This window comes from Macadamia integrifolia, chromosome 7 (assembly GCF_013358625.1).
Source record: "Macadamia integrifolia cultivar HAES 741 chromosome 7, SCU_Mint_v3, whole genome shotgun sequence".
Taxonomy (NCBI): domain Eukaryota; kingdom Viridiplantae; phylum Streptophyta; class Magnoliopsida; order Proteales; family Proteaceae; genus Macadamia; species Macadamia integrifolia.
In genome coordinates this window covers 17,201,417-17,224,635 of record NC_056563.1, presented here as the reverse complement: position 1 = coordinate 17,224,635, position 23,219 = coordinate 17,201,417, and the positions used below count along the sequence as shown (strand labels likewise).

Genomic DNA, 23,219 nt, shown 5'->3' with positions numbered 1-23,219 from the left:
CCCAGTTTGTTAGTGAAGTGTTCAGCAGTGGCTTAGATGGGGCTTATATGATTGAGATGGTCTTCCACTGTTGTTGTTCAGTAGCTGCAGCAGATGTAACAGGAACCGAGAGGACAGAGACAATGAAAGAGAGAGACGAGATGCGAGAGAATAGCGAGAAAGAGAGGACAAGATAGAGAGAATGAGAGAAAGACGAGATTGAGAGAGAGAGAATCGTGAGAAGGGCGGGGAGGTTTGCTCATTGGCTGTTTTCAATAATTTTTTTCATCCCATCGTGGCCTAGGCCATTACATAAATAATAAACTTAGTTACTAAAAATAAAAAAAGCCAATTGGAAAGTAGACAAAGACTTCCTAAAAACTAACAACTAATAAAGTAGTTTCCAAATTAATTAAAAGACTAACAAGGAAAAGAATATTCTAAAAAATAAACTACTAAACTAACAACTAATGGGGCCCACAAGATTTGCTGAAATCTGGAAAGAGAGAGGGACTCGATCCAACGCTGGAAAGGTTGGATCGAGCCTCCTTTCTTCCTCCTTTTTCTTCTTCTTCTTTCTTCTTCTTCTTTCTTCTTCTTCTTTCTTCTTCTTCCAACCACAAAGATGGTTGTTTCTTTTTCTTCTTGCGTCTGTACACCTTGATGTCTCCATCACAGCATCAATCTCCTCAAATCCCAGCTTTTGACCTCGGGTATCTCTAAGGCCCTCATTGCTCACCTTCTTGATATTACGGGCTTCTCCTTGGGATCCCTCCCAGTCAAATACCTAAGCCTTCCTCTCATCCTTGCAAGGCTTTCGAGCCACCACTGCACCCAATCCTTGACCTCTTGCGCAAGAGGCTCCAGCTTTGGAAAAACAAGCTCCTATCCTATGTGGCCCGCCTTGAGCTCTCCAGATCTGTGCTCCAATCTATATACCTCTATTGGTCTGGGATATTTGTCCTCCCCCCCCCCCCCTATCAAAGCCATTGAGTCTCTCATCAGTTCTTTTCTTTGGAAAGGATCTTATACATCCAAGTTCCTTCGTCCATGCAAATGGAGCACTGTTTGCCTTCCTAAATCCAAAGGAGGTCTCGGTCTTAGGAGAATCAAAGACATAAATGAGGCGAGCATCCTCAAGCTTCTCTGGAGAATTGTCTCCAAGCAGAACATCATTTGAGTCTCTTGGGTTTACTCCTACCTCTTGAAGTCCAACTCCATTTGGACTACTAACCCGGGCCATGACTCTTCCTGGGTTTGGCGAGGCATTCTCCATCTCAAACCGCTGGTGCTGGAGGCCATTTCCTATTCCATTGGGAATGAAGCCTCCACCTCCCTCTGGCTGGATCATTGGCATCCCTCTGGGATCTTGCTCCATTTGCTTAGTCCAAGAACTATTTACTCCTCCAAGTTGGACAGATTATCTTCTGTCTCTTCCATCCTTCTTAATGAGGGGTGGGCTCCCCCCCTTCCCTCTTTGAACAGCATTTGGTCCTCTCTCCATGCCTTCCCCTCTAGGTACAAAGATAGGGAGGATTCCATTTTCTAGAACCCCTCTCACACCAAGCTGTTTAGTTTCTCCTCCGCCTGGAACTTTGTTAGGACTAAGGCCCATCCCGGCCTTTGGAACAAAGTCCTCTAGTTCAAAGGCCACATCCCCCGCCACAGCTTCACAGCCTGGCGGGCTCTCTCCAACTGCCTTCCTATGCAGTCTTTTCTCATCCGGCATCACATTAATGTCCCCCCTCTTATTGTCACTGTTGGAGAGGAACTGAAGATATCGATCATTTGTTCTTCTCCTGGTCTTTCTCCTCCACCATCTGGAAAAAAGTGCTTTCTCGTTGTTGGCCCACTTCCAGAAGAGTTCTCCCTCTCAAAAGAGAGTGAATTTGGATTGATATGACATTCCATGGCCCCTCCATTTGTGATGTTATCGGCAAGCTTGCCTTCTGTGCCACCATCAATCACCTTTGGATGGAGAGAAACCTCCGTAGATGGACGTCCAACTCCCGCACATTCGACGGGATTTAGAAAGCCATCTCATTTGAGGTCTCCTCCAAGATTGCAACCCTGCCTCTCCGCACTGTCCCAGGCTCCCCCAAAAACAGGCATATCATAGATTCCTAGAACCTTCCAGCTTCCATTCTCCCCACTTGAGGGGTTGTATCCATTAGGATTTTGTCCCCCCTTTTGTTTAGGCTTCTCCCTTGGCTGGCTTTAGGCATTCCCCCCCCTCTTGCCTTGTATATTTTCTTCTCTCGGGTTTATATATATATATATATATTTATTCATCCAAAAAAAAAAGTATAGGTTGATTCTTATTCTTGCTGCCCGCTTGATTTCGAGATATTCCCGAGCAATTGCTTGTTCTGTTGTCTTACAGAATCGGAAGCCTTCTCTAATAGGGCTGATCCATCGGAAAGAAGACAGAACGAAGCTAGAAGAAAGGCTCTCAAAGGCAGGCGCGTAGCATAGACAGACTCATAGGATAAGGCTGTGCGCATGATTCCCAACCAGAAAGCTCCTTTTAATTCTATTTTTATAAAGAGCTACTTGACCTATTTGGTAGTTAATCCCCACGTGTGGTTCAAGATAATATATTTTGCTAATATATAAAAATACAGTATATACAATCTAGAAGTAGTGACAAAAAAATAACAATATTAGGATTAGGGAATTTTATGTAAAGGGACTAATGGTGGAGAGGAGAGTGCTGAGGAGGAGGGTATGGAACTCCGGGATATACTCTTGATCTTCAGGCACACAAGGGACTGGAACCTAAAAGCATCAAATAGGGTCAAATAAAGTGAGGTAGTGTCCCGAAGGCAGCCATCATTCACCAGGGCTTCGGTTGCCGGCTCCCCTGTCATCAGGTCACAGTGCACATACCCAAAAATCATCTGAAAAATTGATTTTGTACTTCTTGCAACTTCATCTCCAGAACACAACATACTGGCTCGATACTTTGAGGGAAATTGGAACACGATAATAAAGAATGTAGCTTTACACCCTATGGGAGTTGGAAAGTAAGCACGTCATAGAGTAGCGATTCTAACTCCAGAGTTTCTAGCCAAAAGGATTGAATATGAAAAAGATCAATCAACTCCTCTTCAGCCTAGTGATGTGATGCGGATCCAAGTTCCAAAACCTCAATCGGATCGCTTATGGGCCCACAAAAGAAAAATAATTCAACTTAAGCAAACCAGTGGCAATATTGTCATTTCTGGTACAATTTAAAACCCTTTTAGAGTGAAATAGCTGAATGGGGACAGATCTGGAATTAGTCCTAAAGGAAAAGTTCAGTTCTGGAAATTAATATGGTGATGGGGTTAAACTGAAATAAAGTTTAAATGCAAGGCTTCTACTATAAAACAAGGGACAGGGGCTTAGGGGTAAATAAGAATCAAACGTGGACTTAAGTGGGGTTCAATACTTGGTTATCATCAACCTCACGACTTCACCATGGCAGAAACATTGCTGGTTTCAATTGATGGAACTCACCCAGCAGAACTTCAATCAATCAAACACTTTGGAAGAGAGATCAAGAGTAAAAGCACTATTGTTTCCAACCACTTTCAGATCAGAAGAAGATGCAAAAATTCCAAGAGAATACTGCGATCTGAACATGGCGGTAAACTTAGGGCCCGTTTGATAACGTTTCTGCCATTTCTGTTTCAAGAAACGGCAGAAACATAAATTTTCGTTTCTAGAAACAGAAACGGAATTGAAGGTGTTTGATGAGTCATGTTTTTAGAAGTCGATAGTAACCAATGAAAGAATAGCCACAAGTCGTTTCCAGAAACGGCGAAACAAGCTTGTTTCGCCTAGGTCGTTTCTTGAACCGTAAATAAGTAAAAATTTCTATTTCTATTTCTGAAAATAGGTGAAACGAAACAGTTTTATCAAACGCTTTTTACTCCGTTTCTGCTGTTTCTGGAAACAGAAACGGCAGAAACGCGTTTCTTGAAACATTATCAAACGGGCCCTTAGATCTAAGTTCTGGTTTCAGATCTGCTGTCCTCTGACTTGCAAGAGCTTGGGATGGAGCCTAGAGTTTAAATCGCCCCAGGGAGGTTATGCCCCAAGTTTCAGACTGGAAGTTGCAGAATAGAGGGAGCTCGAACCACCTTCACTGGTTGCAAGTACCGCCTGGAACAGAACCAGAGAAAGAGAACAGGGAACAAGGAAGAAAGAAAGGAGAGGGGAAAGAAGAGAAGGTCAGGGAAGGGGAAGAAGAAAAGCAATCATGGCCCTCATCATGGTCTCAAGCCAAAACTTCATTCAAATTTTCAATTTCTCAAAACTTCAAATTTGTCCTTCTCTACCATGATACATGGCTATAAAAAGGAAAATCAAAACCTAACAAGAAACCAACCTAAATTAGCAACTGAAATAAAATCTCCCAACTTACTTGATGGACACCCTACCCTACCAATAAGGAAAAAAATTAATAACCAAAATACTTAATTAACCCCAAATTTTCCCACGCACAATTGCATTATAATGTTTTTTTTTTTTTTTTTTTAATGAATAAATAAATTTATACCCAAAGAGAAAAGAAAATACAAGGGGAAAAAGGGGGGGGGAGGGGAGACATAAGCCAACAAGGAAAAGCCAACCCCAAGGGGAACAAAGCAAGAAGCAACTAAAAGTACAAAATAAGCATCAAACATCAGAGAGCCAAGAAGAGAAGACCAACATCCATTGTAACAACAGGGGGGGAAGGGGAGGGATGATATCAAGTGGTGGGAGAGGGGACTAGGTTCTAGGAGGAAATAATGTGAGAATTTCTACTAGAATGAGGGATCGGGTGAGAGCGGATAGAATGGAGGGATTAGATTTTTGAAGTAACATAAAAAAAGATGGTTGTTTAAATCTTGTCCGGGGAGCGGGAGTTGGATGACCATCTATGAATGTTGCGCTCCATCCAAAGGTGGTTAATAATAGCGGAGAAGGCTAACTTACCAATAGTATCACATATGGAGGATCCAACAAATGTCATGTCGACCCAAATCCATTCCCTACCAAAAGGGAGAATTAGCCTACTAGAAGGCCAACAACGAGCAAGAACAGTTTTCCAAACCAAGGAAGATAGGGGGCAAGAAAAGAAGACGTGGAAGATATCCTCTTGACCGAGAGGGCAGAGGTAACAAGAGGGATTGATGGGAATGTGACGGTGGAGAAGGAAGGATTGCGTAGGGAGACAGTTGGAGAGACATCTCCAGGTGATAAAGCTGTGGCAGGGAATGTGACCTTTGAACCATACGAAATTGCGCCAAAGGACAACAGGGCCAGAGGATCTCACAAAGGACCAAGCAGAGACAAAGGTGAACATCCCATTGGAAGAGGGGAGCCAAACACATTTGTCTTCCCTACCACGGTGACTGGGGGGAATGGGAGGGAGGAAGGCCCACAGATCCGTAAGAGGGGGGAGGGGGAGGGGGAGGGGGGTCCATCCCTGAGGGGAGAGGATGGAGGAGACAAGAGAGGATTTGAGAAGACCAGAAGAGTAGATGATCCTAGGAGTGACAAGAGAGGAGAGGATACCAGAAGAGTGCCAAGGGTCCATCCAAAGGGAGGTCGACTGCCCATTTCCAATAATGATGGAAAAGGCAGCAAGGGCAAGGGGCTTGAGGCTAAGGATTTTGCGCCAAATCTAGGAGGCATCAGAAGGGATGGGGCAAGTCCAAAAGGATTTTTGGGTAAGCAAGGAGGAGTAGACCCAATAAACCCAGATACTTCGATGCTTGGAGGCAAGCTTCCAGATGAGGAATGCCCACAGAATTGACCTCCTTGATTCTTCTGATACCGAGACCTCCTTCAGACTTGAGCAAACAAAACTTGTCCCAAGACAAAGGATAAAGGAACTTAGATGAATCAGAACCCTTCCAGAGGAAGGAACAGAAGAGATCTTCAATGGATTTGATCGTAGAAGAAGAAATGACAAAGATCCCAGACTAGTAGAGATAAAGAGATTGGAGGGCTGATCTGATTAGAATCAGCTGACCAACGTAGGAGAGGAGTTTGCCTTTCCAAAGCTGGAACCTCCTTCAAAGAAGATCAAGGATAGGGGAGCAATGGTGGGCAAAGAGCCTAGAGGAGATAAGAGGGAGGCCCAGGTATCTGACTGGTAAGGAGCCCAAGGAAAAGCCAGTAATGCCAAGAAGAAGGGATTGCATCTCAATAGAGACACCAGAGAGGAAGAGGCTAGATTGAGAAGATTAATGGGGAGGCCAAAGAGGGATTCAAAGGAGTGAAGGGAGGACATAATGGAAGAGATAGATAGAGGGTCGGCTTCAGAGAAGATCATGATGTCATCGGCAAATGCCAAGTGGGTGAGACTGAGGGATTTACACTTAGGGATAGGGGAGATGCGGTGGAGATCAGAGGCCAACATGATGGTAACAGTATTGAGTATAGAGGTAAGCAGAATAGTGAAAGAAAGAAGAAGAATAAGGAATCAAGAAGAAGAATTGAGTGATGGGGAAAGAGATCAGCGGGGGGGAGTATTGACCAATTCCAAGAGCAGAACACCCAAGCAACTCACAACTTGAGAAAATTCTACATTTCATTTGATATTCAGCCGTGTTCAATCTCCATCAGTTACATACATAGTTGTCATGGCGTCGCCTAGGCGGCAATTTGGTGTCCTAACGAAGTTCATGGCAGTGCTACGATTTATGTGACTCACAAATGGCGGTGGCCATTGGCTGATAGGCGTCGCCATGGCACCGCCATAGATGCCAGGTCATGCCTGATTCACTAGGCAGTCAATTTTTTGTAAAATGCAGGGTGATTTTGATAGGCTGTTGATTTTTGATGATTTGATGTTGCTTAATGTTGGTTTTATATGTTATAGGGTATATATTGTAGGCTTATAACATGCTAAATAACTTTAGAGAATAGGAAAAATAAAAAAGTAGCATACTAAATAACTTTAGAAAATAGGAAAAATAAAAAATGACACATGGGCGATTCATCGCCAAATCGATTAGCCACCCCTCTATCGCCTTGGATCAATTTGATGCCGTGACAACTATGGTTATATATATATATATAGGCTTTTAAAGACTGAAGTTGACTCAAAGAAGGAAACTGAAACAAACTCCCTTACAAACTCTCCTAAGTATCTAATGCCAATATAAATAGAAATAGCAAAATACAAATGACAAGAATAACACTACCAACCCCTAAGGCCCTATCTGGATCAAAAACCTGGCTTAGTTCTGGTTCCTCTCAGTTTGGGTTTCTGGTTCGAGTCATACGGGTCTAACCACGCACATGCAACTCTGTTACAATATATAGTGCTTGGTTAAGCACAAAAAAAAAAAAGGAAAGTCTAAGACTTAATCCCCAAGTAATTACATTGTCCAACTTGAAAACAAATTAAAAGGAAACAAAGACTTAAAAATAAATAAATAAAATTATAACTAACAACCAAACCTTACAGCACAACACTTGACTTAACTTGCCTCTTAAATTGCTGCCCAGGACTAACCAAAATAGAAACTTGTTGAAATTGTGGACCCAAATCACTGTTCACGTGAACAGTGCCACAGCCACATGAACAGTAATTTTCCTAAATCCCTTTTTTTTTTTTTTTTTTGGGGTCCTTTTCATACTTCTATCTACATGAAAATCATTGGCCACCACCCATACAACATTGACAAACACATTTTTAGATCATTGGGTTCATTGACAAACCTTGGCTCTAACGCCAATTGATGGCAGCAAAAGCAATTTGGCCATAAACAGAGGCAGATAAAAAATTCCAGCAAGGGATCTTGATGAACACAACCAATGAAATCAAATGATTAGGACGTGAAACGGTGCCAACTCCCAGTGTTTGTTGTATCCAATTTGAACGCCCCATAATTGGGAGTTGGCCATGGTGGCCGCTATTTGGGTTAATGAATGTAATTAGGGCTCCCTCTCTTCTTCTTAAAAAGTTTTATTTTAACAACTGTTGCAGACCATTTGGGTTTAAGAGAAGGAAGAAGGGAGGTCCTCATGGGCTGGCCTGCTGCTGCTAGCCGAGAAGACCAATACCACAGCCCCACTTGGGGCAGCAGATCTGGATTTGGCCACCCATATGGGTGGTATATTGGTGCCTCTCAGCCGGCCCTCCATTGACCAGCTGCTGGGCCACGGGAAGGAGGAAGGGGGAGGGGTGCTCCTTATGGGCAGCAAGCCACATGGCCTGCTGCTACTGGCCGAGAAGACCAAAACGGCAGCCCCACTTGGGGGCAGCAGATCTGGATTTGGCTGCCTATATGGGTGGTCTATTGGTTCCTCTCAGCTGGCCCTCCATCGATCAGCTGCTGGGCTGGTGGCTCTGCCATGGCTGGCGGTTGGTCCTTGTCTTCTTTCCTAATTCCTGTACATGCAATTTTAGAAATTAATGATAGATTCTATTTTATGAATGACAAGTTATTTAGTAGTTACTAAAAGTGTTTAGCTTCTATTTTGTCAATGCAAGGATTTAGTAGTTACTATAAGTGTCTAGTTTCTATTCTATCAATGCAACTATTTAGTAGTTACTAAAAGTGTTTATCTTCTATTTTGTCAATGCAACTATTTATGTATGCAAAAGTGACTGTGTTGTGGCATGGGCTGGTCATGGGATCTTATGAGATGTATGTGATGCATGGTTATTCTATTAATTCTCACTCCCCCCTCTCACAATCCCCTTTAATAAATATACCCCCATTGGGTTTTCTCAAGGTTTTCTCATGGGTTGTAATTTATTGATTTTAAAGTTCATGTGATGTAACTTAAGTATGTACAAGAAATGTAACTTGGTGGAGTTCATGAGATGCACTTCAGTTTAGTGTGGAGTTGAAAAGTGATGGAGGAGCAACATCTGCAATGGGATGCCCCTCACATGTTGTTTCCCCTTTATCACTGCATTCAAGATCGAGAGAGTTGATGCAGATTATTCACCAAACTAGGCTTGTTTTATTAGGAATAAGTCTAGGGTTGGGTTGTATATGTGTTGGGCCTTCAATCCATGTGGTTTGGAGTGTAATGGGTCACTTTATGGGCCTAAAAGAGGAGCTTTAAGGTTGCATACGGGATTACTAGTTTGTTTCATTTTTCATTAGTTTCCTTTTTAGTTGGATTTGATTTGAGTTATATTTGTTTCCTTATGAGTCAAGTTATTAGTTGAATCAAGTCATTAGTAGTTAGTTTCCTTTTTCAACTAGTTTCTAATTTCAGTTTTTAGTAAATATTGTATTACGAGAATATTTGGTTTCCTTTTTTAGGAACCTTCTATTTTGTAATTCCCTCCCCCATCAATATTATAAATAAAGAGGAAGAGGCTCCTAGAGGAAGAATGATCTTGATAAACAAATTTGTGGCTGCAGCTATTGTCTTCTCCATGGAGATTTGTCTTGTGTTTGATCAAGGCTGATGGAATTGGTGTTTGATCTATTTGACTCTCTGCGGTGTGAAGCCCAAGAGGTCCTTTTCTGACCTTAATCAAGCTTAGATAGTTGGTTTAAGTCCTATTTCAGCTATTATTAGCCCCTTCCATAATCCGGTTCCAAAGCACTAAATATTGAAATCGATACTCTGATGTCTTGTGCTGAGATCAGTCCTTGTTTGATATCTGTTTAATCTACTTTGAGGCCATGATTTTTGGTGTTCTTATGATAAGTATTCTGCAGTTTGGGATAAGGTTGGCCTTGCCAATCCTAGTTCTACATTAGTTTGTGGATCCATACGTCATTGTACCAGTCTATCTTTTTGGGTACACCACCAATCTTTAGCTCCTCTACTGAGCTTTGTCGCAGCCATTTGTATCTTGCGTTCCTCTGATAAGCCATACCACTTGAAATAGTCATCCAAGGCATCGAGCCAATCATAGAAAGAGAATGGATCATGCCTTCCGTTGTATTCCTTCAATTCCAGCTTCACCTTGTGTTTATCATCCATCTGATGAGTATTTACCTCATCTTCATACAGTCCATTATTGAACGCATGCCGTGCTGAAGGTAGAGCAAGTCTGGGACATCGAGTTTGTTGTGCCTGATTTGCTTCTATGGCAGCCTTTCAATGAGTTGTTGTATAGCAGCGAGGACTGCTTCCATCGATGTAGGGTTGAAGCTTTCACCCATAGCTCTGATACCAATTTAATGTAAGGGTATTGAGAGATCAATAACCCCCAATGATCTCCCCAAAGCTCCAATAAAACAAAGCACAAAGAGGGAGAAAACTGGAAATCAGATTCAAATCAAAGTATCAAACCTGGGCAAGATTAGGGCTTCCTGTAGTTGGTTGTAGGGAGCTCTGATGGAGCTCAAAAATTCAGGTTGAGTGTAGGGCTGATGATACTTAAGAAAACCTCCAAACAGTGGCTCAAGATCCCTTCAGGTTGGGAAGATATGTGGTTGGACAGAATCAGGGCAAAAGTAGGTCAAATCTGGAGATTTTGAATAACTCACATATTAATCCAAGGAACCAGCTCCAAACCATGGTTTAAGATCTCGGCGAGGTATAAATTGTACAAAAACTCGACCGAGATCTCGCCAAATCTCACTAAGATCTCGCCAAATCTCTCTCTCTCTACTTTTTTGAAAAAAAAAACACTAAGAAGCAAGGATTTTGGTGTTTTTGCTTGAAGATCTCCATTCCTACACTAATTAGGTTAAAGAGTAGAATGTAACCTCCTCATTCAAATTTGGAGTTACTTTTCTTCTCAATAACCATTTTAGATTACAAAAAAATATCTTCTCAAACCCATTTTTTCATGGAAACAATACTTGTTGGTTTACATTGGTTTTTTTTTTTTTTTTTTTTTTTTTTTATTATGTTATGCATATAACACTGATCTATGGATTCATGGAGGGAAATATATTTTTCTGTTTTTAAATTTTTATTTTTCTGTTTAAATAAATGATGCATATAACACTAACCTTATGTTGTTATGTGGCTTATCTTATCATTTCAAATTTTCAATGCATATGAATGTGACTCATCAAACATCAATGTTAATTGTCAAACAATTAAGTAATTATCTATGATGTCTTTTAAATTCTTATGATTATGTTGTGATATGTGTGGATTGTGGATTGTGGATTGTGGATTGTGGATTGTGGATTGTGGATTGTGGAATAGAGCAAACCAGTCTAGGGTCTAAAGAGTCAGAGACTACTTACATAGGGTACAAAGTCAAAGTACCATTTTAGGCTAATGTTTTCATTGTGTTTAGAAGGCCTAAAATAGAGTACATACCAAGTTTCAAGGGCTATAAAGACCATATATCACCTAGACCAACCACCGAGTCGAATGGGGAAAAAATACATGATCTCAACATCTCGCCAAATCTCTCTTTTTTTTATCTGCGAGATAGGGGGTGAGAGCGAGATCTTAAACCTTGCTCCAAACCTGGTCGAGTTCCAGCCTTGGTTGTCCCCAACAAACCCCTAAAAAGGCTTTGGAAAGTGGCTTCTAGGTTGAGAATTCTTGGGGAAGTCGATTAGGACCCAAAACCCTAATTCTGGCAGAGATCCGTTGGCTGATTTGGGATGATCTGATCTCAGATAGTTGCTGGTCTTGAAGATGATCTTCAAACACTAATCTCACAACTCAGAACAAGATAAAATCAAATGGAGGGTTGGAAGGTGAAGAAGTGGTTGTGTTGGGTATCTCACCCTCTATTTTAGGCATCTCATTCTCTCAAATAACAGCTCTCTCAGTCAAGACTTAACACTCCTCAATTAACACTCAATTTTTCATCTATTCAACTTGTCTCAAAGTTACAGCAATACCCCTTTTATAGAGGTTTATGACTCCAACTTAAAATAGGAAACCTACTTAACATAGGACTTAAGCTACTAACTAATTAATGACTTTTTCCAACAAAAACAACTTAAAAACATAGTCCAACTCTAAATAAGACTTCCCAAAAATAAACCTAAGACTCCAACAAAGAATATGTAAAGCAGTTAAAACAAATCCTTGTCGGAGTAGGACCCATTAAAGCAATTAATATAAATCCTACTCTACTACGCCAATTCAATTGCTGTTGGACTCCTTTGATGCTTCTTTCTTCAACAATGAGGGACAGCTGGCTGCTTCTATAAGATCTTCACAAGACCAAATCTGCAGGGGTTACTGTTCATGTGAACGGTAACCCGTGAACAATATTTTCCTTGGTTTGGCTAGCTCGATGGGCCTAGGTGAGGGCTAGCTGGTCCAACATTGGACCTGGTTCAAAGGAACCAGCAGGCCTCTTCTCTAACAAGCTCGATCTACATCAGAATCAATTTCTGTTTTCTTTTAGTAAGAAAATAGAAAGGTTAGAAAGGGACGGGTAAAAAAAATTAAAAAAGGAAAAAGGCTGTCCAGGGAAATTGTTTCTACAGCAGCAAACCAAGGCAGTATACTAGCATATATTCATTGGGTTTATTGTTGTTGTAATGTTGTTGCTAACTTGCTTTAATGGGCTGTTAATTTATTCATGATGTAACATATAAACATAATTATATCATTGCCATACTAGATATAATGGATACATACAAAAAATACTAGGGCACCTAGGCGGGCGCCTTGTTGCCTAAGCACTCAAGTGGCCCTCCAATGCCTTTGGTCGCCTAGGCACCTTGACAACCATGTCCTATGTACAGTTTGCTTTCTCTATTTGCTTACCAATCTATATGGATACAAAATCTTCATTTTGGAAACCTAAACCAGATCTAATTAGTTTGTTTCACAATTATCATTAGTGATGGAAAAGGAAAAGCGGGGGGTGGGGAAGAAAATTAGAACTAATCCCGGCAAACCTTCTCCATCCCCCAGAGGAACCCACGATGCAGTTAGAGAATTGAATATACTATTACACTATTAGCTTCAGTGAAGATCTCAACTCAACTCAACCTTATCCCAGCTAAATGGGGTTGGCTGCATAGATCCTTTTTCGCCAATCATGTTGATACGGCCAAATCGATCGCTCAGTAGGGTAAGGACACGCGTCGCCCATCGAGACAAGTGTCGCCATCCAGATAGGGATTGCAAGGACTCTACCATGTAACCTGCGTGAAGAGAATATTCCCCGCCAACCGAGGATAGGACGTCTTCAAGTAGAACTCTAAGAGGGAAGAAGGTAGACCCAAGAAGGACTCTTGGAAGGACTCGGGGTTAAAGCAGATGATCTTAGACCTGAAAGATGAGATTAAGAAGGTGGCAGAAAATCAGACGGGAGCCCGCGAGCCAGACCTCACTAATGACACGGCTTTAGCTGATGAAGTCATGAGGGACCCGCTCCCGATCGGCTTTCGCCTGCCAAAGTATGACACATACGACGGGTCTAGGGACCCCGTCGATCATCTGGAAGGCTTCAAGGTCGCCATGCAGTTCCATCGAGTCTCGGAAAATATTATGTGTCGCGCCATGCCATTGACCTTCAAAGGAGAGGCAAGGCTATGGTACAATCGTCTGCCGACGAAGTCGATCCACAGCTTCAGCGATCTAAGCTACTACTTCGTGAAGGGATTCTCCAGTAGCCAACCCTTCAGAAGACTACGTTGAATTTGACCAACGTCAAGCAACAGGAAGGAGAGTCACTGCGGAACTACATGAAGCGCTTCCAACAAGAGAAAATCACGATCAGAGGCCTGGACCTGAAAGAAGAGTTCACGGCCTTGCTAGGAGGCGTCAAGGATAAGGAGTTGAAAAGGTCCCTGACGAAGCATACACCTAGGAATCTGACCGAGCTGAGAGCTCGGTGCGATAAGTACATCCAAATGGAAGAAACCCTCCAGGCCGATGAAGAAGCCGAAAGGAAGGTGGTAAGGAAGAGGCTCTCAAGGGCCGACGACAAACCCTCCGAAGGAGGCAAAAGACGAAAGTCTGAGCGCGGTCGGGCACCCAGTCCACCAAGGAAGTTCGAGAAATAAGCACCCCTAAACCGGAGACGAACGGAGGTACTGATGCAGATAAAGGACTCCCCGGATTCCAAGGCCATGAAGTGGCCAGGAAAGATGGGGCGACACCCTGAGAGATGCAACATGGACAGATATTGCCACTTCCACAGAGACCATGGCCACGACACCGAAGACTGTTGGCACCTCAAGGGGGAGATAAAAGGGATGATCCGAAGGGGATATCTAGGCCGATTTATAGACCGCGAAAAGGAGGATGCCCAAGACGGTAATGACCGTAGGGATAACCGTCGGAGAGATGCCAGAGGTCGCTATGAGAGGAGGGGGCCTACCTGTAGAGGCAATCATGAACGGCGAAGCGACCAGACACCCGAGGAAGCTGAACGTCGCCTCCGAGACGAGAATAAGAGCCCAACTAGAGTTATAGCGACCATCTGTGGAGGCCTAGCCGCTGGAGAAAGTTCAGTCTCTACCAGGAAAGCAAAAGCCTACGCAAGAAACGTACATATGGCGGAATGGCCAAATAAGAAGGCAAGGACGGGACGGTTATTTCCTTCTCAGATGATGATCTAGAAGGGGTACACACTCCACACGACGATGCCCTGGTTGTCACCATGACCATAGCGGATTGCAAAGTAAAGAGGATCTTAGTGGATAACGGCAATTCAGCTGATATCCTGTTCCTTGAAGCTTTCTGGAAGATGGGCCTGGACGAGGGAAAGTTAAAGAAAATCGAACACCCATTGCAGCGATTCTCCGGTGTCCCAGTGAAGGTGGAATGATCGATTGAGTTGCCAGTAAGAGCCGGCACCGGAGATCGCTAAGCGACGGTCATGATCAACTTCTTAGTAGTAGGCATTACCTCGGCATACAACGCCATACTAGGGAGGGTCGGTTTGAACCTACTAGAGGTTGTCGTCTCCACACCCCATCTCAAGATGAAATTCCCAACCAAGAACGATGTCGGGGAATGTCGAGGCGATCAGGAGGCATCCAGGAGGTGCTACGCCACCACCTTGTGGGGAAAGGAAAAGGTGGGCGAGGCGCTCCCGATAGAGGATCTGCGCGATGATTCCAGTTACCAACGAGGGGAACCCGCTGAGGATCTGGTACAAGTTGAGGCCGAGGAGGGGGAAATGCTCGGCAATTCCAGATCGGGCCTACAATACCAAGGCAACAACAAGAAAAACTCGTCTCATTCCTTCGAAACAACTCTGACGTCTTCGCCTGGTCGGCTTCAGACATGCCTGGAATAGACCGAGGGGTAATAGAGCATCATCTGAATGTTAACCCGACGAAGAAGCTGGTGCAACAGAAGAAGAGGACTTTCGCCCCCGAAAGATAGCAGAAAATAAACGAAGAGGTAGGGAAGTTGCTGAAGGCCCAGTTCATCCGCGAGATGCAATACCTAGAGTGGATATCCAACGTAGTGATGGTCCCGAAGGCAAATGGAAAGTGGAGGATCTGCATCGACTTCACAGACCTGAATAAGGCCTACTCGAAGGATGCATACCCCTTGCTGAAGATAGACCTCCTTATTGATGCCACGGCAGGATACGAGGCGCTGAGCTTCATGCATGCATACTCGGGATATAATTAGATCAAGATGTCAGAGGCTGATGTCCCAAAAACTTCCTTCGTGACCGAGGGAGGACTGTAGTGCTATGAAGTCATGCCCTTTGGGCTAAAAAATGCAAGGGCCACCTATCAAAGGTTGGTGAATAAAATCTTCAAGGGGATGATCGGCAAAACCATGGAGGTGTATGTGGACGATATGCTCGTAAAAAGCCTGAAGGCAGAACGACACATCCAAGACTTAGAAGAGGCGTTCCAAGTGCTGAGGCGATACAGCATGAAGCTGAACCCAGCAAAGTGTGCGTTCTGAGTAGCCTCGGGAAAGTTCCTCGGCTTCATTGTCTCGGAGAGGGGAATTGAAGCCAACCCGGTGAAAAAACAAGCCATTCGGGATATGAGGTCACCCCAGAATGTGAAGCAAGTCCAGGAGCTAACAGGTCGGGTCGCTGCCCTCGAGCGATTCATGTCTCGGTCGGCAGACAGGTGCCTCCCCTTCTTCAAAGCACTGAAGGGAACCAAAAAGTTCGAATGGACGGAGGAGTGCGAAAAGTCCTTTGAACAATTGAAGGAGTACCTGGCCGCACCCCCGCTGCTGACAAAGCCGAACACTGGGGATACCTTGCAGCTATACCTTGCTGTATCAACAGTGGCGGTAAGCGCAGTACTGACGAAGGAAGAAGGAAGGCAACAACGGCCAATATACTATGTCAGCCGAACCCTTTTAGATGCCGAAACAAGATACAGAAAGGCAGAGAAAGTGACGTATACCCTAGTGATAGCGGTAAGAAAGCTGAGGCCATATTTTCAATCACATACGGTATGCGTACTCACAGACCAGCCCCTGAAGAAGATACTGCAGCGGCCGGATATGTCCGGTCGCTTGGTAAACTGGGCCATAGAGTTGGGAGAATTCGACATCCAGTACAAACCGAGAACCACAATTAAAGCCCAGGCCCTCGCAGACTTCATCGCTGAGACGACGCTCCCTGAGGACCCCCAGGAGTCTACCGAGAACCGAGGAGAGAAGGCTTGGACATTGTATGTGGATGGCGCTTCCAACAGCACAGGAAGCGGCGCAGGAATCATGCTAGTCAGCCCCGAGGGTTTCAAGATAGAATACGCCCTACGGTTTGACTTCGACGCCTTCAACAATGAAGCAGAATAAGAAGCATTAATAGCCGGAATTAATCTGGCTCGGGCTTTGATGGTGAAAGAGTTGGTGGTGCATAGTGACTCACAGCTCGTGGTACGACAGGTGAATGGAGACTACGAAGCCAAAGAACAAAGGATGGCTAAGTACTTGAAGACGGTGCGAGAGAGAATATCGGCCTTCAAGGAATTCGAGGTAAGGCAGGTGTCACGAGAAGAGAATGCTAGTGTAGACGCACTGTCACAGCTGGCCACCTCCGACTTCGCAGATCTTGGACGATCGGTGTATTTCGAAGTACTATCACAGCCAAGCACCGAAAAACCCCGAGAGGTACTACCCGTAGGCGAGAACGGCCAAAGCTGGATGGATGCCATAACCGAATACCTCAAGGAAGGAAAGCTCCCAGAGAATAGGGACGAGGCAAGGAAAATAAGAATGAGGTCGGCATGCTTCCTTCTGAAGGACGAGACACTGTACAAAATAGGGTTAACCATGCCGTACCTCAAGTGTCTGGATTCCGCCAATGGCGAGTACGCACTCCGGGAGGTGCATGAAGGGATATGCGGCCAACACCTAGGAGCCCGAGCCTTGGCACATAAGGTGCTAAGGCAGGGTCTGTACTGGCTGACAATGAGGAAGGACGCGGAATCATTAGTCAAGAAGTGCGTCAAGTGCCAGATGTTCGCCCCCATTCCTAGGCTACACTCTACCGAGCTCTCATCTCTATCGAGCCCAGTACCATTCGCCATGTGGGGAATCGACATCTTAGGCCCATTCCCTCTAGCCATGAGACAAAGGAAGTTTGTCGTGGTGGCGGTGGACTACTTCACAAAGTGGGCAGAAGCCGAAGCCCTGGCGACGATAACCGAAAAGAACGTAAGGGACTTCTTCCAAAGGTCGGTAGTCTATAGATTTGGAATCCCTCGGGTTGTGGTGACGGACAATGGAACTCAGTTCGCTAATCCGACTTTCAACTTGTTCTGTGATGCCCTCGGCATTGACCACAGGAAAACCTCTGTTGGTTATCCACCAACCAACGGGCAGATAGAGGTAACCAACCGTACACTGCTTCAAGGAATAAAGAAGAGACTGGATGACGCCAAAGGACTATGGGTAGACGAGTTACACCATATCCTCTGGGCCTACCGGACAACGGAGAGATCGGCCACCAGAGAAACACCCTTCATTTTAACCTACGGCACTAAAGCTGTACTTCCAGTGGAGATAGGGCCGTAACTCATCGGATTCAGTACTACAATGAAGAGGAAAACGATGGAGGGCTCCGAGCAAATTTAGATCTCTTGGCCGAAGTCAGGGACACCTCGCAAGAAAGGATGGCCGCTTACCAACATAGGGTTGCGAGGCACTACAACACCAAAGTTCGAAAGAACGAGTTCAAAATGGGTGACCTCGTCCTCAGAAGGGCTGAAGTATCAGACCCGAGACATCAAGGGAAGCTAGCTCCAAATTGGGAAGGTCCCTACAGAGTCTCAAGGGTAATACGACCAGGGTCCTATCACCTGGAGACTACGGGGGGAGAAAGGGTACCCCGATCATGGAACTCTGAGAACTTAAGAAAATTCTATCAGTAGAAGTAGCAAGCACACTTGTTTTTTGTAGTTTTTGCAATTTTTGCTCTCATGCACTTAAGTTGTAATTCCTCATCCTAAACTCTGGAGGATCTTATTCATTGAAAATACGAAAGCTGGTTTACGGCAATTGAGACGAATTCTCCTGTTTGGTGACCTTAACTCTACTGAACGGGAACAACCGAAGGTCCTCACCTCGGTCGGGGGCTCATGCGAAGTCCGAGCTAAGCTGACTGAAGGTCCTCACCTCGGTCGGGGGCTCAGGCGAAGGTCGAGCCCAGCTGACCGAAGGTCCTCACCTCGGTCGGGGGCTCAAGCAAAGGCCAAGCCGAGTTGACCGAAGGTCCTCACCTCGGTCGGGGGCTCATGCGAAGGCCGAGCCGATCTGACCGAGGGTCCTCACCTCGGTCGGGGGCTCATGCGAAGGCCGAGCCGATCTGACCGAAAGTCCTCACCTCAGTCGGAGGCTCAGGCAAAGGCCGAGCCGAATGGACCGAAGGTCCTTACCTCGGTCGGGGGCTCAGGCCAATGGCCCAGGGGACTTGACCGAAGGTCCCCAATTTGGTAGGGAGTGACGACGGTCGAGGGATCTGCCCTCGATCATTAGATCTTCGAATCAATACCATAATTTAAGAGATCCTTCAGCCGAAGCTGAGGGGGAACACTTGGTGAAAACCAGTTATTCAAGATCCCTCGTCCATAGCCCTCGGAGTCGGGAAACCTATTGGGTAAGCCGAGGGAGCGAGGCCGAGCCGTGCTAAAGTGGACGTACAGATCCTTAGGCTCCCAACAATGGGTTTCGGCTTCTCGCGCCTACCTACGGGCTAAAGACCAACTTACCCGAAAGAACATGAAAAAGACGAAGCAAACTAAAAGAAATGCATTCATTGATAAGGCCCGAAGGCCGAGATTACAAGAAGAAGGCCCGAAGGCCGAGATTACATAAGAAGCCCGAAGGCCGAGATTACATAAGAAGCCCGAAGGCCGAGATTACATAAGAAGCCCGAAGGCCGAGACTACATAAGGAGGCCCGAAGGCCGTGGTTACACAAGAAGGCCCGAAGGCCAAGATTACAAGAAGAAGCCCGAAGGCTCATCAAAAACAAAGCTGTCTGAGCCGAGACCCGGGGTAACTTCAAGGGGCGTCCGTCGGGTTCACGGCCTCTTCTTCGGCATAGTGGGTCTCCTGATCCGAACCGCCATGGCCGGGAGTCGGAGGGACCTCTCGTTGCAGCTGAACCTCACCCTCCTCACTGCAGCCTCCGCCGTCAGCATCGGCAACCTCGATGGCTGATGGGGCCGCCTCAATATCCTCCTCTTCGAAGATGAGCCCACTGTCCTCGAAGGAGACCCCTGGGTAACGCTCGAGGACCCAGTCTCGGACCTCGGTCACGCCCATCGTGAACCCAGGGGCGATGGCACGTTTGATCTCCCGAAAGTCCTCGGAGGACCTATACTTTTCGACCCCTTGGGCCTCGGCCTCCTGGACCCTTGCCTTCGCCTGCGACTTTAGCTCTGCAAGCTTCCGTTCGCATTCCCTGTGTGCGAGGAGATCCGTCTCCAGGTGCTCCACCTTCTCGAGGAGGACCAAGCGTTCATTCTCCAGGGCCACCTTCTCCCGTTTGACGACCTCGAGGTCTCGGCACATAGCTTCAGCCCGAGCCGCCAGTTGACCCATTTGATTGTGTGCCTACATGAGACACCAAAGGTCAGAATGCTTGGTTGAAAAATAAAACAAGGATTAGGGGACCGAAGCTTACCCCGGCCATGAAGATGCAAGCATTTGTTATCATGGCCGCCGTCCCTTGCTGTTGAGCCTCGGCGGCGTCTCGGGGAAGATTGCCCTTCATAACCAGTTCACGAGCAACGCGCCCGACTGCCAGCGTGTCGTCTTCCTTAACCGACCACTGAGGGGCAAACCCCACTTCAGCCCTTACGTTCGCCACCCTCAGGCCTCTGAAGTCCGCGGCGGGGAAGGGGTCTTGGGTAGGCATGTCATGGCCCGGTGCAGCGAGGGCCTGGACTGCCTCGGTGCTCGGCCCCTCGACTCTAGGCCTCTTCTTCGGGGTCTCTGAGGATGCCCCCTTCTCTTTCCGCTTCGGCCATGGCTGCTATTGGGCATCCCGCACCCTGGCCTCCCTGATTTGAGCTTGCCTTGCCGCTGCGGCAGCCCTTGCCTCAGCCCTGGAGACTTGCACTGCCAAAAAGAAACGAAAGGAGTCAGTACGAAGCACCGACACCCGAGGGAAACAAACTGAGGCTAGCCCAACTCACACGGGCTAAGCCCGAATCAGAACAGTATGGCGTCAGACTTGAGGAAGTCGGCCTCAACTGGAGGACAGGTTTCTTGCCGCCTCGCCATCGCCAATGACTCCGCGTCTGCCCCGAATAGGTCAGGGGCGGAGTTCACCTCCCTAAGGTCGGGGATGTCCCAGACGGTGCCGAAGGGCACCCCCTCAGACGACTTCACGAAGAACTCCTTCCACCCGTGGATTGACGTCGGGTAACCACTCAGAAGCCGAAGGTCCTTCCGGGGGCAGAAGTAGTACCAACCCGAAAGCCCCTTGCAGGCCTGAAGGAAGAAGCAGTTGATGAAGAGGGGTAGGGAAAGAGGCCTCTGGTGCCTTGAGAAAAGGACGATGAAGCTGAACTGCCGCCACCCGTTTGGCGTCAGCTGGGTCGGACATATCCCATAGTGCCGAAACACTCGGGTGAAGAAGGGATGGAGGGGAAGCCGAAGGCCAGCCTTGAACGCCTCCTTATACAAGCACAGCTCCTCGGAGTTCCGATAGCTGGCTCGGTCAGATGGTCTGGGCAGCTGGAGCTCGAAAGCGTCCGAGACACCAAAGGAGGCCCTTAGCTCCTCCAGTTCTGGCTCATCCATCGTGGATACGATGTGGAGAGCCTCCACCTCTAAGGGTTCCTGGGTCTGCGCTCGGGAATCGAGCACCCTCTCCCTAAATCCTGCACAGTTTGAGCCACCCTGGGACCCAGACGGCGAGGCCACGGACAATGAGTCGCGGGAAGAAGGCGAGTAGGTGGAATCCGAGGACATCCCTCGGACCTCCCCTGGACTCCGACGCCTACGGTTAGACTTCGTCCTCTCGGAGGACGATGGACTGTAGCCCGACGAACAAGACATGAACTTACTCTTGGGTGTCGCTAAACTAAGGGAAATCGAGACGAGGGTGAGCTCTTCGAGAGGAACTCCGAGACCGAAGGTAAGCTCTCCGAAGGAAAAAGAAAAATACCCCACAAATGGACCCCTGCACTTTATAGATGGGGAGAAAAACGGTACGACTACCTGAGCAGTGATGATGCCGCCACGTCAGAGTACAAGCCCTCGAGGTTTGCGCCCGAACAGACCTGACCGAAGGTCCCCCTCTCAGTTGGGAGTTCAGCCCAAGCCGAACAGACCTGACCGAAGGCCCTCACCTCGGATTGGGAGTTCGGCCAAAGCTTAACAGACCTGACCGAAGGTCCCCCTCTCGGTTGGGAGTTTGGCCAAAGCCGAACGGACCTGACCGAAGGTCCCCACCTCGGTTGGGAGTTCTGCCAAAGCCGAACGGACCTGACCGAGGGTCCCCCTCTCGGTTGGGAGTTCGGCCAAAGCCGAACGGACCTGACCGAGGGTCTCCCTCTCGGTTGGGAGTTTGGCCAAAGCCGAACAGACCTGACTGAAGGTCTTCACCTCGGTTGGGAGTTCGGCCAAAGCCGAACAGACCTGACCGAAGGTCCCCCTCTCGGTTGGGAGTTCGGCCAAAGTCGAACAGACCTGACCGAGGGTCTCCCTCTCGGTCGGGAGTTCGGCCAAAGCTGAACGGACCTGACCGAAGGTCCCCCTCTCAGTTGGGAGTTCGGCCAAAGCCGAACGGACCTGACCGAAGGTCCCCCTCTCGGTTGGGAGTTCGGCCAAAGCCGAACGGACCTAACCGAAGGTCCCCCTCTCGGTTGGGAGTTCGGCCAAAGCCGAACGGACCTGACCGAGGGTCTCCCTCTCGGTCGGGAGTTCGGCCAAAGCCGAACGAACCTGACCAAAGGCCCCCCGGACCTGACTGAAGGTCCCCCTCTCGGTTGGGAGTTCGGCCAAAGCCGAATGGACCTGACCGAAGGTCCCCCTCTTGGTTGGGAGTTCGGCCAAAGCCGAACGGACCTGACCGAAGGTCCTACCTCGGCTGGGGGCTCAGAGCAAGGTCGAGCCGAACCCACCTGGCCGAAGGCCTTCACCTCGGCTAGGGGCTCAGGGCAAGGCCGAGCAAACCAGACCGAAGGTCCCCACCTCTGTCGGACGCCTGTGTAAGGCCGGGCCGAGCTGGCCGAAGGTCTTTACCTCGGCTGACCGCAAGCCTCGGTCGCAAGCAGAGGCTAAAGCCTAAGGAATAAGGCCGAGGGTAAAAAAAAAAAAAATTACGAAAAATTTGGTTACTCACACAGGAAGAGTCTTCTAGAGGGAGTAAGGGGGCTCCTGATACGGCCAAATCGATCACTCAGTAGGGTAAGGACACGCGTCGCCCATCGGGACACGTGTCGCCCACCAGATAGGGATTGCAAGGACTCTACCATGTAACCTGCATGAAGAGAATATTCCCCGCCAACCGAGGATAGGACGTCTTCGAGTAGAACTCTAAGAGGGAAGAAGGTAGGCCCGAGAAGGACTCTTGGAAGAAAAGGGAAAACCCTAAACCCTAAGAGCTATATAAGAGGGCCCGAGAGGAAGGAAGAAGGTAAGCATCAATACCCACACCATTACTCCTATACAAAAACTGTGCGCCCAATCCCTAACTTGAGCGGCGGAGGACTAACCCCGGACAAAGCTCCGGGCCTCTGCCGTCTGTGCTTGTGCAGGTCAGCTCATACGGATTTTTGGCAACAACACATGTCTATTCAAATCCATACTTGTTACTAGTCCAAAGTTATGCATGTCTTTTCTCACCATTTCTCTTAATGTCATTTTAGGCCTGCCCCTGGCTCTTTTGGCCTCTCCAATCTGAATCATATCACTCCTTATCGGTGCATTCAGTGATCACATGTCCATGCCACC

General features: G+C 47.0%; 1 protein-coding gene across 1 annotated transcript in view; it reads right to left on the bottom strand.

Moving 5' to 3' along the window:
- LOC122084424 (caltractin-like) overlaps positions 1–23,219 on the bottom strand; it is a 35,975-nt gene that overhangs the window by 4,312 nt on the left and 8,444 nt on the right. The gene's annotated exons all lie outside the window — the stretch shown is intronic.